This window comes from Eleutherodactylus coqui, chromosome 3, assembly GCF_035609145.1.
Source record: "Eleutherodactylus coqui strain aEleCoq1 chromosome 3, aEleCoq1.hap1, whole genome shotgun sequence".
In the NCBI taxonomy this organism is placed as follows: domain Eukaryota; kingdom Metazoa; phylum Chordata; class Amphibia; order Anura; family Eleutherodactylidae; genus Eleutherodactylus; species Eleutherodactylus coqui.
This window is the reverse complement of record NC_089839.1, coordinates 162193704-162205533: the sequence shown is the minus strand read 5'-3', so window position 1 is coordinate 162205533 and position 11830 is coordinate 162193704. Positions and strand designations below refer to the sequence as shown.

At 45.3% G+C, this 11830-nt stretch overlaps 1 long non-coding RNA gene across 1 annotated transcript in view; it reads right to left on the bottom strand.

Moving 5' to 3' along the window:
- Positions 1–811: 811 nt before the first annotated feature.
- Positions 812–11830, bottom strand: part of LOC136621186 (uncharacterized) — a 23562-nt gene continuing 12543 nt past the window's right edge. Inside the window, exon 3 of the long non-coding RNA XR_010791221.1 lies at positions 812–1053. This is a non-coding gene — a long non-coding RNA (uncharacterized lncRNA). The remainder of the gene's footprint in view (positions 1054–11830) is intronic.

The following is an 11830-nucleotide window of genomic DNA, read 5'->3' as shown; positions in this document are numbered from 1 at the left end:
TAACACTACATTGGACAGATTTGCTGCGGAATTTACAGCAGCTGTGGCAGCAAAGTGGATGAGATTTTGAAAATCTGATCCACGCGATGTGGAAAAAAATCTGTAACACATAGCCCGTGTTCTGCATACTTGGACAGCAGTGCCGGTCTTCATCCTTTTTTCCTGCTCTGTCACAAATGGGGTCAGAGGAGGATGTCAAGAATCGTTCAGACGAACAAGTGGTGCAGTCAAGGAAATTGCAGCAGAATCCAACTTTGGTGCGTCACATAATGTGTCCGAGTATACAACTTGTTGTTCCTTAGTATGGATGGGCTATAACAGTACATAGATGGAAATGACACTCGAACTGGCTTAGAGATACAGAAAGGCAAGACTATCTAATTGGCAAACGAGTGCAAAAGTTAAAAGACCAAGCAGTGGAACAACATTGCCTGGTCAGATGAATCCAGATTTCTGTTGCACCGTGCAGATGGGAGGGTCAGAATTTGGAGCAAGCAGCGTGATTCCATGAAACTTCCCTGTCAGCAGTTCAGGGTATGTCAGCACCTCCATCTAATTTGTGGAAACTCCAAGAAGCTTCCCTATTCGCATGGGCTAATATTTTTGCAGAATAATTTCAAGACCTAATGGGATCTATATCAGGACAAATTGTTTCCATTGTGAATGCCAAAGGAGGTCCAACACACTACAAGCTGGGCATCTTTACCAAAGTGGCCATTCAGTGTATTTCTAACTGCTCATAACTAAAAACTTAAAGGCAACAGTACTAGACAAAAGTGCAAAGAATAATTTCCTTTATTTATACATTGGAGAAAAGTTTTGTTATTCGATCCTACACATACCGTAAGTTACATTTAAAAATACTTTGTCATTTTGGGATATCAATATAAATAGGAGCCATACTGCAACTGAATGCTGAGGTCTCGCAATATGATAACAGCAAGTTGCTGATGGGTGGGTTCTCAGCCATGTACAGATAACAATTCGTTGGCTACTGCGAGCGGACGAGGCTTTCGTCATCCGTGGTTACCGCAAAGTGGGACCTTATAACATCTGTATGAAAAGGAATGTGTCATCAGAAAATGACCCATTGTTTATGGTGAAAAACTGAAATAAAAAAGAAACTGACATTTTGAATTTCCCCTAGAGGTCTTATAGGATTCCATGGGGCACATAGATGTTAAAAACAGAGTTATAAAAATAAGTTTAGAAAAATTGCATAATAAAATAAATAAAAATATAAAAAAAAATAAATTACTGCCCAAACCAACATAAACCATTGCCATAATGACCTGTAATCCAAGATTATAAAAAACATATCAAATTGTCAAACATATTGCTGTAATTTATTTTAATGTAAATGTCATCATTTTGAAAATAAAAAAATATAAAATTAAAAAAATTTCTGTGAACAAAAGGTATTAAAAAATAGCCCTGCAAGTCATGAAAAAAAAGGACGCAACAAAAAAATATTGGCAGCCCAAGGAAAAAAAAAACAAAACAAAAAACGACGACATGTGGTCCTTACGATCAAAACACTCGGTCTTTAAGGGGTTACATCAAGTTTTTATTTTAAACATATTTTTTTGAAAAAAAAAATGTTGGTGCCTTGTTAAAAATTTTCCAAGTCACTATGTATGTTTAAAAAAGTCCTAATATTTAGCAGTTTTCTCTCGGCCACTAATAATAGTCTGACACTTCCTTTTTGGTAGAGATCACTTTTCAGCAGTCATCCCATTATCATCACGGGTAGGATTACAATGAAAGGTAACATCTATATATAGAGAAGAGAGGCTCCACAATTCATAGCAGATGATGGTGACAGCTGACCTCCCTTCCTGCACAATGACCTCTGCACAGGTCACAGAGCATGCCTAGAACACTCTCCCATAGAGGTCAATGGGACATCTTCAATCAACAGGTTTCTATGGTTCATGTTACTTCTGTACATCATATCTCTAAATACTGTGAACAGTAGCTCAGGAAAGATGGCAGACCCCATAATCATTTACTAAAAAAATTGTATAAAAAAACCCAGCAAACAATAAAAACAAATTAAAGGAGGAATATTTAAGTAACTAAATTTAATGGTAAAAACAATATGTGATACATTACGTTTAACCCCTTAGTGACGGAGCCAAATTTTACAAATCTGACATGTGTCACTTTAACATAGAATCAAAGAATAACTCTGTGAAGGTTTTGCATATGCCAGTGATTCTGACAATGTTTTTTCGCCACATATTGTACCTGATTTAGTATTCACTAAGGGGGGTCGTGAGTATTTTGACCCCACAGGTTTTTTTTCAGGAATGAATGCAATTTAGAGGAGAAAAAATAAAATTTATTATTTTTGCAAATATGTCATTTTAAAGACATTCTTTTTCTATAGTGCACCTGAAAATGAGGATTTACACCCCAAAATGGATCCTCCTGTTTGTCCTGTGTTCAGAAACATCCGTTGTGGCCATAATTCTTATGTCTGTATGCACAACAGGGCCCAAACCAAAAAAAGCAGCCAGTTGCTTTCAGAACAGCACACATTTGAATGAAGACCTGTACCCCAAAATAGATACCCGTTTTTCCTGTGTTTAGAAACATACCCGTTGTGGCCCTAATATGTCCGTGTGCACAACGGGGCCCAAACCGAAAGCAGCAGCCAATAGCTTTCAGAACAGACATTTTGCTTGAAGGTGTTTTAGGCCCCTTTGCACACCTATAGAGTTCTTGAGCAGCCAAAACGACAGAGAACCCCCACAAATCCATTGGATAATGGCGATCACGTGACTGGGGACTGCTCACCGTGGCTCTCGGTCACTAATCCAGGCTCTCAATAACCTGTAGTAGCCAGCAGTAAGGAGATTTTAGCGACGGGCGCGCGCACAGAAGCCGGGGTAAGGTCTGCGGATACCCAAGGCCCCCTTAGGTAGGTAATTTCATCCTCCCTCACGGATATGATCCATGAGAGGAGATGTAACTTAAGCCTTTTTTTCTTCTTTTTTTTACTTTAAATGATCACTGTTATCCATTGGATAAAAGTGATTACGTCACCAGGAATCGGATACAGCGGTCCCCAGTGACATCTCTGCTCCAGGCTGCACATGCTGGCTGGGAGCAGAGGGATTTCCAACCTCCCAAGGCCCGAGCCCTTCTGGGCACGGCAGCGTCGGGCGCGCATGCGCAGAAGGCGACGTAAGGTCCTGGAAAGACCATATAGCCGCAGCACAACATGAAGAACGGGGGTATTTTCCTCTCCTCTCATGGATCTGATCCATGAGCGGAGGTGAAACTAAGTTTTTTTACTTTATTGAACTTTTCCGTGATTGTCGTTATCCATTGGATAGCAGCGATTAAGGGCCCGGGGACTAGTCACCACGGTCCCCAGTGACATGTCCTGCTTCCTGGCGGCCTTCGGTATCCAGAAAGCAGGAGATTTCAAATGTCCCGCGATGATTCAGTCTTCTACACGTGTATCGCTATTTTTCCTTTGTTGTGCTTGCACAGAAGACATCCAATGGTCCTTTTCAGACAAGATCATCGCGGGACAACGCGGAGGACGGTGGGTGAGTAGTTTCAGCGGCCCTCATGCATGCAATCCAGGAGGATGTGACCGTCATTAAAGCGCCGATCGCATGACCGGGATGGGGGGGTTGGGGGCTTCCCAATGCGAGGTTACAGTGAAAACATCTCAAATGAGAATGAAACTATTGAAAATCATTGGTTTCATTATCATGCGTTTTCACTCACTCTCGCATCGCAAGAATAACGGATCACCAGTGGGTGTTCACCCTAAGACGCACCTTTCTTCTCCTCAAAGTGTGTGGGGGAGGGGGGAGGGGAGAGGGATAAGTGCATCCTAAAAAGCAAACGTGCCAAAGTTTGGACCCGGACACCAGCTGTGTGAAAATGATCGCAAGTCCTTCTCACACAGCTTCCAGCCAAGACCACATGAATAGCAGCAGAGGAGAGACACCCGTACTAACAGCTGATTGGTGGAGGCAGGGGAGCAGCTGGGTGCCCAGTAATCACCTGTTCATATGGGCCGCTCTCCTCCCTCCTATGCTATGGAGGAGGGATCACAGGTCCGCTCAATAGCAGCCACCCATAAGAACTGCTGATCAGTGAGCGCTGGAGGGAACTGCTGCTACTCCCCCCTCCCCCAATCAGCTGTAGGTACAGACTGCTCTCCTCCCCTTCTTATAACACAGCTGCAGGCTCCATAGAAGGGGAGGTGAGCCACCAGTAGCTATAGATGATTCGTGCTCAGTTGTGCTGAAAGCTTTCTCTGGATCCTGAATGAGGGTTGGCCTGTAACGCTATATACTTCATTCCGAGGCGGTACTACTGCTGTTTATTCTTCCTGTAATACCTTCCCCACTGCCTGGTCTGGGTGAGTGCAAAATATTTTTCCCATTTTCCTCCTCTAAAACCTAGAGTTGTCTTATCAGGTGCGTCTTATAAAGCAAAAAATATGATAAATGAATACCTTTATAAGAAATATATCCCAGTTAGGGGTGGGTTAGTGTACTTATTTTTCTAAAAAGTTAAATAAAAATATTGATAAAAAAATAGCAAAAAAGTAGCAATGCAAAACCCCCAAAATATTAATTTTACCTTAGTCCAAAATGCAGGGTATTTGGCGACCATGGTTCACCCTTTAAAAACTTGAGTGCAGATGATAATAACTGTCTTTCAGATAACCACAGTGAGTGCACTTCAGCCTCCCATTGGGTGTTATCTGGGGGGTAATGACTTATTTTGCAATAATGGACTTACAGCTTGAATTTTGGTTGTGGATGAAATGCTGCTTTAAAGAGGATTAATAGGTTCTTTCATAGCCACACTGCTAACCTTGTATGTATGAACAGATTCATATAAAGATGGTTCACATAGAATTATTAAAGTAAATGACCCTACTCACTGATTAATTAGCATTAAAAAGTGAATGTGACCTCTTTTTTTAAGAGTCGTCACAGTCCTGCAGTGTATGGGTATTCCCAGTGGCCTCCAAGATGTGCGTGAATACAGAGTTTAATCCAAAATGCCATTCCTGGACACTCTAGTTACACTAACTCCCAGTTAAATATAATATAATGCCCAATTGTACACACTGGCATAAAGTTTATAGCCCATGCTAAGCTGCTAAAGGAGCCAAGAATGGATCTTATATATTTCAAGCTACACTTGAAAACTAATATTGTAAAAACAGTGCATGTTAACAAACATTCAGCTGAATGTCCCCCGTGTCTGAGAAGTTTGTGTGAAATAAGAATCTACCGCAGTTGACTATGGTGATTTTGTTGTTGATGATAATAAATATTACTATATTTCCAGCCCATAGGGGGCATCTTTTTGATTAATTTTATCTTGCAGCTTTGTCTGCCTTTATCAATGCAAATTTAATCAAGAAACCACTTTCCGGTCTACTATCCAGTGGGAGCAGTTTGCTTTAATAGCTATTAGAACTAATGTTGCGTACCTAGTCACCAGCCTACCTGAGCTTATAGCCTGGATGACTCTACACTTTATTTAACCATTATACAGTTACAATCAAAATTATTTAATCCTAACTGCAAATTATATTTTACTAGCTGATTACCCGCCGTTGCCCATGCATTTTATTTTTAGACACGAAAATAATTTAAACGTGTGTATATACATACATACACACACACACCATATCCCCTGAACCAAACCCCTCTGGATGCCACACGATTATAATTTTGGTTGCAGATTCCCCCCTCCTCCCTCCTAGGGGTATTGGGGCTGTCTTATCCCCCCCACCCCCCACATTTGCCCCCATGGGATGAGTTATATATGTACCAGGTTTGGTTGAAATTGCTCCAGGCGTTCATGAGTTATGATAGCACATACATACTATATATATTTACCAAATTGACAAACTTTCAGCTGTTTTCCAAAAAACAAACCTAGAACAATTTAGACAGCTCAGCAAAACTGATTGTCCGGCCATTTAAAAATTAGAATTGGTGAACACTTAGCAGTGCTTCTCAATGCATTCAGCTGTGACTTTTTTGTGGAAAAAAAAAAACGCACCAAGAAAAATTTTGGTAGCTGAAGGAAAAGAAATAGGGCAGTAAAACCACCACATGGGTAAAATTCCTAAAAAAGAGTCTGGTCCTTTAGGACCAAAACACTCTGGTCCTTTAGTGGTAAATGAGTACTGTAGAAGGGCAGTACACAGAATGGCCTGCAGGGGGATGTAGAAAAGCATTCTTGCACCTGAAATGAGAAAGTGAACACCTGTGGGTGTGGCAGGCAGTAAGAGAAAAGGATCAGTTTCTGCCACACTCCGGGGTCATATACATAAAAAATGGCGGCATGTCCCATCTTTCGGAACGCATCACCCATTGTTTTCAATGGGGCTAGAAAACACATTGCACAACATGATCGCACAAGTGCAATGCTAGGTTTCTCATTAAAAAAAAATGGGAAAAACTTGCCGAGTTTCACTGGCCAAGATTGAGCTCATATGTGTGAAACTAGCCTTAGTTGCATTTCTAACATGCAATCAAATGTCACATTCAACAAAGCTAAGGTGACACGTCTCGATTTAGGTGGGACAGTCCCGCTTTGGGACTCTGGGTCCAGCCTTCTGCCGGAACCCCAGCAGAACAGCCATTTGTCCTGCTTTAGGAAAATTTGTCCCTTTTTAGGAAAATTTGTCCTTTTGGTGACGTCTGGTCACCATTAAAGTAATTACCAGCCGAGGTGCTGCAGCTCCCTGGCCGGTAATCACTCTACAGCGCTGCGGGCCAGATGCACACACTGTCGACTGTGTGTGCATCTCCGATCTTCCTCACCTCTCGTCTTTGGTTCCACAAAAGAGAAGATGGGAGGAGGTGCTGTTGCACGTGCAGACACACTTCCGGCAGCAGCGCTGAGAGGAGTGTCGGCATTGTGAAGACCAGGAGGAGGGTTACTGTGGGGGTCACTATTATTGCTGGGCTGGTAGAGGGGAGTACTAATACTACGGGGCTACTGTGGAGGGCACTATTATTCCTGGGGCTGGTATAGGGGAGCACTAATACGGTGGAGCTACTGTGGGGGGCACTATTATTGCTGGAGCTGGTAGAGGGGAGCACTAATACTTTGGGGCTACTGTGGAGGGCACTATTATTGCTGGGCTGGTATAGAGGAGCACTAATACTGAGTCCAGTGTGGGGTTCACTATTACTACTTGGGCCAATATATGGAACACTATTACTACTGAGGTATGAGACATAAATGATATATTTATATATTATATATGCGCCTCTTCAGATCCATTTTATTATGCCTTCATGAGGGACCCTGTGAGGTCCGAAAGCTCGCTATAACATCATGTATTTTTGTTTGCCATTAAAGGGTATCATATCTACAAGACAACTTGGTTTCGCTCACTGAGAACAATCACACTTTACTGAGGCCAATGCATGTGGCAGCGTACATCAAGCTGACTTAGGAGATGTTTACACATGGTGAAAATGCTGCAGAATGTCTGTAGCAATTCTGCATCTAAAAAAAAAAAAAAACTGTCAAAACCTGTACCATTGCAGCTGATTTCATACTATGCGGCGCTCCCAGTCATCTCCTCCGTAGGATTCCTGCTGTCAGCGGACGGCATGGAGGACGTTGCTGAACTGCAGTGAAGTGAGTTTTTTACAGGAGGATTTGTGTAGAAATTGATGCCCAAAATTATACAGAATATTACATATGTGGTCTGACCAGAGACTTTAGTAAAGCTTCTGCCAGGAGCTTTATGATGCCCTTCCAAATACCTAATGCAGATATTGGGGAGAAAGGGAACTTGCAAAGACTTACTATTATTTCTTTCAAAACAAAAAGAGGGGTGTCCTGGTTGTAAAAAGTGGATTATACCCACCTGATAATCAGGTTTCCAGTAGTCTCCACGACAGCACCAATGAGATTGCCTCCTCCTGGTAGGACAGGAACATACTGAGAGGTTAAAAGCTCCCCCCCTTCCCCACTTTCCTCAGTGGATTCTAACGAATTGCCGGGGCAGGAGCTAAACTTAAATTTCTTCCCCTAACCGGGGTTTTTTTATTTTTAAATTTATTATTTTATTTTTATAGGGCGGGAAAGGTACGGGTGCTGTCGTGGAGACTACTGGAAACCTGATTATCAGGTGGGTATAATCCACTTTTTCCCCCAGTCGTCTCCACGACAGCACCAATGAGACGTACCAACTAAAGTTTATTAGGGTGGGATCGCTGCCGAGAGGACTTTGCGGCCGAAGGCCATGTCCTCGTCCTGCTGCACTTTTACCCTATAGTGTTTAGTGAACGTGTGGGTTTTTTTCCAGACTGCGGCCTTGCAAATTTGCTCGACCGAGGCTGAACTGTGTTCGGCCCATGAGGACGCCACTGCCCTTGTGGAATGGGCTTTAAGAGCTAACGGGATCTCCTTCCCGAGGGCTTTATAGGATTCTATGATGGCCAGGCGGATCCACCTGGCTATGGACCTTTTCGCTGCTTTGCTACCCTTATTTGGGCCACTGAACTGGACGAACAGGTTGTCGTCCCGCCTCCAGTGGCTCGTTGTATCTATGTAGGTTAGGACTGCTCTCCTAACGTCCAGGCAGCGTAGGGTTCTTTCCTCCTCGTTTTTTGGGTTGCTGAAGAATGAGGGGATTATTATATCCTGGGACCTATGAAAATCTGACACTACTTTCGGCATAAAGGCCGGGTCTGTTTTAAATATTAGTTTGGTGTCTGCAATTTTCATAAACGGGTGGCGGATGGACAAGGCCTGTAGTTCGCTAACCCGTCTTGCGGATGAAATGGCTACTAGGAAGATGGTCTTGATTGTAAGCATTCTTATAGGTAGCGACTCGATCGGTTCGAATGGTACCGCTGTCATGGCCCCTAGAACCCAATTAAGGTTCCAGTCTGGGAACAGGTTTATGGGCCTAGGGCGTAATCTAGCTGCTGCTGTTAGGAACCTGTGGACCCATCTATCGTCTGCGAATTTTGTGTCGCAGATAGCGCTAAGGGCTGAAACTTGGACTTTTAGGGTGCTCGGGGAGAGGCCCATCTCTAAGCCCTCCTGCAGGAATTCTAAGATTAGCGGAGTGTCGGGGATAGAATCCCCGCGATCCCTTCCCTGTCTCCATGAGGAAAACTTTCTCCAGACCTTCTGGTAGATCAGGTGGGTCGTCTTTTTCCTACTGGACATTAGGGTTTCTACTACTTTCTCTGAGAATCCTTTCTTTCTTAGCGAGGATTCCTCAAGAGCCATGCCGTTAAATGGAGTTTGTCTAGGCCGGGGTGGTTCAGTGGCCCCTGCGATAGAAGATCCGTCTAGGTAGGGAAGGTGACTGGGTCCTGGACGCTCAGTGTTGTCAGAAGACCGAACCAGCTTCTTTTCGGCCAGAAGGGGGTCACTAGGATTAGCGTGCATCCCTGGGTTCTGAAGTGCTGTAAAACCCTGGGGATTAGTGGTATGGGAGGAAAGGCGTAGGCCAGTCCTTGTCCCCAGTCCTGGCCTAGGGCGTCTACCGCTATCGGATGATCTCCTGGCCGGAGGGAGAAAAAGTTGCCTACTTTTGTGTTCTCCCTGGTTGCGAAGAGGTCCAACTGTGGGGTCCCCCACCGGTTGGTTAAGATTCTGAATGCCTCTGGGGAGAGGGACCACTCTCCTGGGTCTATCTGCTTCCTGCTGAGGAAGTCTGCTTTTCCGTTTAGTGTCCCCTTTAAGTGGGTTGCCGTGATCGAGAGGATCCGGCCCTCCGCCCAGTGAAAGATTTTCTGTGCGATGCTTTGCAGTGGGGGAGATCTTGTGCCCCCTTGGTGTCGTATGTGAGCGACCGCGGTGACATTGTCTGACAGTATTCTTATGTGTTGGTTCTGTAGCGAGTTGCCCAACTGCTGTAGAACCTGCCAAACTGCCTGTAGTTCTCTGAAATTTGAGGACTGTTCTTTTATCCTCTGAGGCCAGGGACCCTGAAAGAATTGGTTCCCCACATGCGCTCCCCATCCACAGGCGCTTGCGTCTGTTGTGATGTGGATGGCTGGGTTTTGTAGCCAGTGAACCCCTCTCCGCAGGTTCTCTGGGGATGTCCACCAACGCAGGGATGTTTTTGCCCTGTTTGGGATGTACATCCTTGCCCCTAACGAGGACTGCCTTTTGTCCCACGAGGATAGGACTACGGCCTGCAGGGCTCTGGTGTGGGCCTGGGCCCATGCTACTCCTGGGATGCATGATGTCAAGCTCCCCAGGAGAGACATTGCCTCCCGAATTGTGCAGAATCGTCTTCGTAGGAAGGTTTTGACTATTCTGCGGATTTTTTGTATTCTCTCCTCGGGTAGGTAGGAGCATTGCGATTCTGAGTCGAGAGTTATTCCCAGAAACGTCTTCTGCTTGCCGGGATCTAGGCTGGATTTTTCCCAGTTTATAATCCATCCCAATGATTGGAGAAGTTGTAGCACTGTCTCCAGGTGTTTGGTTAGGAGTTTTTTGGACTCTGCTATTAATAGAATATCGTCCAGGTACGGTACTACTAGGATCGATTTTTCTCTCAAGTGGGCGGCTACCTCTGCCATAATCTTGGTAAAGATTCTGGGAGCTGAGGATATCCCGAAGGGCAGGCATCTGAACTGGTGGTGCTCTATTCTTCCGCCCATGTCCACTGCGAACCGCAGGTATTTCTGTGAATCTTTGTGGATCGGGATGTGAAAATAAGCGTCCTTTAGATCGATGGACGCCATGTAGGCTCCTCTGGGGATCAACTTTATTGTCGAGGAGATGGTCTCCATTTTGAATCTCCTGTATCGGACGCAGGTGTTCAGGTCTTTCAGGTTTATTATCGTCCGGTGTTTCCCGCCGGGTTTTTTTTACTAAAAAGAGCCTGGAGTAATAGCCCTGGGTTTCCTCGTTTCGCGGTACGGGAGATATTGCGTTTAACCGTTGCAAGTCGCGCACGCTTCGCCCTAGTAAATGTAGCTGTTTTTTTGGGGCTCGCGTGGTAATAAATTTCCTTCTGGGGATGGACACCAGCTCTATCTGGTATCCGTACTGTAGGATCTTTGGGATCCATGGGCCCCCGCAGATTGCGGCCCATTGATCCACAAAGCTCCCCAGCCTTGCCCCTACGGGGATGGCGTCAGGGTCTTTGCTTCGGCTCCCCCTGGTGGGGGTTGAAGAGGATATTCCTTCCTCTGCCCCCCTTGGGGTAACTCCAGCGGCCTGTCTTGCCCTTGCCTCGGTAGGCCTCGGGCTGCTGCATTGGGGCCCGGGGAAAGGTCTTCACTCTCTGTGGTTTTTCCTCAGGGAACCCTTTTTTCCTGTCGGCCGCCTTCTCTAGAATTTTATCTAGGTCCGGTCCGAATAGAAATTGGCCGTAGAATGGGAGGGCACACAATTTGTTTTTCGAGGCCAGGTCGCCTGACCATGATCTCAGCCATAACACCCTTCTGGCTGAGTTAGCGCGGGCTGTGGCTTTTGCTGAGAGTTTGACGGTCTCGGCCGCGGCGTCCGCTAGGAAGTTAGTGGCCATGCGCAAGATGGGAAGGGAGCTAAGGATCTGATCTCTTGGTGTTTTGCTGGTCAGATGTAGTTCCAGCTGCTCCAACCATACCCCCAGGGTCCGCGCCACGCAAGTGGCTGCGATCCCTGGCCTAAGGATGTTTGCCGCTGCCTCCCATGATTTCTTTAGGAGTCCCTCTGCCTTGCGATCCATGGGGTCTTTTAGCTGTGCGGCATCCTCAAAGGGAAGAGTCGTCCTCTTGGCTACCTTGGCCACCGGGACGTCTACCTTAGGTATTTCGTCCCAGCTTGCGCAAGCTTCCTCCTCCAGGGGGTATCTCCT